At 34.8% G+C, this 3,932-nt stretch overlaps 1 pseudogene; it reads left to right on the top strand.

Moving 5' to 3' along the window:
• Positions 1–202: 202 nt before the first annotated feature.
• LOC119537105 lies at positions 203–1,159 on the top strand (annotated as a pseudogene).
• Positions 1,160–3,932: the final 2,773 nt, after the last annotated feature.

Raw genomic sequence — 3,932 nt, 5'->3', positions numbered from 1 at the left:
TGTGACTTGAAATAAGTTTTCAAAATATTTGACAAAGGGACATTTTGTAAAGAAGATAGGTAGGTTCTGTACAAAGCAATAAGTTAAGAAAAAACCCTAATAAGAAAAACATTAATTGTTATCTTCTCCTTTTCTGTGTGTTTTCCTTTCATTTAGGAACATGCTGTTTTAGGGTAGGAAAACAGCCACTTGGAACATTGTTATGGTAGGTTCTAATTCCACTATTGGGCAGTCTGCTTCATTCTACCTCACTGAAATTCCTGGCTATGAGAATGGGCATCATTTTATTTCCATCCCCTTTTGTATGTTCTACCTGGTTGGAATATTGGGCAATTGCACCATCCTTCACATCATCCACACTGACAAGACTCTCCACAAGCCCATGTACTACTTCCTGGCCATGCTGTCCCTTGCTGACATGGGCATGTCCATCTCCACACTGCCCACTGTATTAAAAATCTTCTGATTTGATGCTCCAGAAATTGAGCTCAATGCTTGTGTAGCCCAGATGTATTTTATTCATACTTTTTCTCTGGAGTCATCTGTGCTCCTAGCCATGGCCTTTGACAGATATGTTGCCATATGTGATCCTTTGAGGTATTCCAGTAAACTTACCCCATGACGCATTCTTTATATAGGGATCTTCATTGTAGTCAGATGTTCTGTTGTTCTCCCTACCCTTGTAACTCGCATTCCCACATTTTCCTTCTGTCACTCCCATGTTCTCTCCTACTCTTCCTGTTTGCATCAAGATGTGATCCGGCTGGCCTGTGCTGACATCTCTTTCAACATTGTATATGGCTTATTTTTTATTGCATTTTATTGGGGTGTAGATTCTCTGGGAATCCTTTTATCTTATGCTTTCATCCTCCACTCTGTGCTAAGCATTGCATCCCAAGGAGGGAAGTTCAAGGCCCTCCATACATGTGCCTCCCACATCTGTGCTGTGCTCATTCTGTACGTGCCAATGATAGGCCTATCCTTAGTGCATCGCTTTGCAAAACACTCCTCCCCCATACTCCACATAACCATGGCCGATATTTACCTTTTGGTCCCATCAGTACTCAACCCAATTATTTATAGCATCAAGACAAAGCAGATTCACCAAGGTTTCCTAAGGTTATTATCAGCCAAAAGAGTTGGGCTTGCTCAGTCTTAGAAGACATAAAAATCCCTGTTATTTTGACCATTGAATTATCTTTCTCCTTCATGAAGATCTCCTCCTTAGAACTTCTTGGACACATTTGGTGCATAATCATTCTATAACACTTTATAAGCTCTACATTTCCCTTCACAGAAAATGTTGCAATTGCTTCTATCATAACTTCCTAGCTTTAAAATATCTTAGAGGCAGGAGATATAACAGCAAGTTTATTTAATTCAAATAATTTATAGAGCTACTTTTGATTCAGGCTGGAAGAGTAGTCCAATTTTACATGTTGAAACTAAGACAGGGACATTAACTATTCAACATTCACATAGATAGTATGCAATACCATTGGCATTGGCAACTAGGTAAAATTTCTTTTCTTTGAGGTAAAGTGAGGCAAAATTTGGAGTCAATCTATTGCTGGATAGGGATTTGAGCTTAGAAATGGAACAAATGAAAGGATGGAATTTTTTTTCCTTCATGCCTATGGGATTGGGGGCTAGAAAAAGTTTGGACATTAAATGCAATTGAATTACTTGTCTCCAAATGGGAAAATTCATGAGACCAAACAAGACTTCATATCAAAATAGCTGTGTATTCATCATGAAGTGGGGTAACAAAATATATTAAACTACTTTGTTCTGTATCTCTGATCATGTGCAGAACTTGAAAAATATAGTGGGAAAGATGCCAGTAAAAACATTATCAATTGTGACTTTTCCAATCTCTTGCTGCCTCACTCCATTTCCCAGGAAAATAATGAGAAGAGAGGATAAAAAAAGCAAACAAATTCTCAGTACTCAAACCTGAAACTCACATTCTAATTGGAGGATAGTAACAGGGCTTAGGTAACTGGAAAGAGAATTCAAGGAGAATCCAATCAAATTATTTTTGTACAAACAGTATTTTAAATAACCCAAATAAAACTTCTCTTTGTGAAATAATAGAAAGTTGAAAAACATAATTAAATGCATTTTATATGATGTTTTAACTAGCATCACCAGAAAAGAAGAAAGAATGTAGGAAAGAGTGAAGAAAAAATATCTATAAAATTCATGGTTTGGAAAAAAAACATTCAGGAACTAAATTTATATTAGGAAACAGAAGGAAAATTTTGATGATAAATTTTGTAATTCCAAATGAAAATAAAGGAAAAAAATCTCTGAGTAAAAAATAGTTTAATGATAAAATAAGATGACAAGACCAATTTTAAAGCATTGGGGGCCACTGAATGGTACAAAAGATGAAAAAGATTAAGTATAGGAACAAATTTGTGTGGCATAATCAGTTGTTCAAGAAATAAAATAAGGGACATAAATAAAATAGAAGAAATTTTAAAGATAGTAAGTAGTTAGGTAACAATTAATATATAAGACAGTCCTTGAAGAGTCATGATCTCAGTGATGGGCCATTCATATAGTAGAGAACTGAATAAATTGAGTAGAATAGATAAAAGATATTTTCCAGTGTGACAAAAGGTTTACATTCAGGCATATGCTGGTAAAGTTTTTAAAAATCATGATTAAAGAATAATATTAATATATATGAAAATACCAAGTCAACAGTAAAGGAAAATATTAAACAGAATGGACTCAGATTCCTTCATAAAAAGAAAATAAAAAATGTAGTGTATGATTATTTCTTAGTGGAAAATATATGACTCAAATATTATATATTTAACAATTACATATTTGTGTATTAAATAATTTAATGCATGTGATCTGTCACTAAATAATCTAAGAAGCATGGAAATGGGTGCATGTATAGAAATACACCTATCCATCAGTTGGTAACTATTGAACCTGGGTGAATGATATATGAACACTTATAATATTCTCTCTATTTACATGTTATTTTCCATAATGTAAAGTTAAAAAATAAATAGCTAATTAAAAATGAAAATTTCAGTGAACACAGGGAATTCTGGTGTTTTGTCTCCTGGAAAACTACTTTGATACCCCACTCAAAAGGAACTGATAGGAAAATGAAGTGAAGAAGAATGTGAGGTTGGGGTATGTAACCCCCTCTCCACACCAATGCACCTCATCATGGAGGCTGCACCCCTGTAGGGAAAGGCACAGCTTATGCCCAGTGTCCTTCTCCATATGCCCATTTGACCATGATATCTATTTCCTGACAGGACCTTAACTAATACGAGGGGAAAATGACTTCCTCATATAGAGGTATGCACCTCTCTCTCTATTACTGTGTTTATCACTCTCACCACCTCTATTCACATGTTTATGTCACCTTGAAGTTTTAATCTGTGTAAATTTTTAAAAATGTTTTCTATCAAGAAACTTGATGTTCATTTGTGTTTTTTTTTCTCTCCAAAGTGGGAGTGATGACTTCAAAGAAGCCAGTTTCACAAGTTTTTTTAACAGTTTCTGTCATTTTTAAAAATCTTTGCTATCAGAACCATTCTGTACTTTTTGTGGTATCTAATTTATGACCAAAGCTTTGCCTTCCTCTTTACTTCTAAGTGGTCTTATCTCCACTTGTGAGTCTGTCTCTCTGAATCTGACTGCAAGACTAGGTTTTACTCCAATATAAAATTGAGCCTGCAGAGCTTTAATGTGTAAGAGAAATGGGATATGATGGTAAAACAGCCTCTGGCTGATGAAAACTCCTTCTCTTCTATCATGTGTTTAAGATTCATAGGTAACAAAGACATTATTTCTAAAATTCTAATTATGTGGTTGTGCTAATTTGAATCTATTATGACACCCACAAAAGCCATAATCTTCAACATAATATTGTGGGGGGAGACTAATTAGTCTGT

This window comes from Choloepus didactylus, chromosome 6 (assembly GCF_015220235.1).
Source record: "Choloepus didactylus isolate mChoDid1 chromosome 6, mChoDid1.pri, whole genome shotgun sequence".
In the NCBI taxonomy this organism is placed as follows: domain Eukaryota; kingdom Metazoa; phylum Chordata; class Mammalia; order Pilosa; family Megalonychidae; genus Choloepus; species Choloepus didactylus.
The sequence above is the reverse complement of the archived record's forward strand: the minus strand, read 5'-3'. Positions and strand labels throughout refer to the sequence as shown.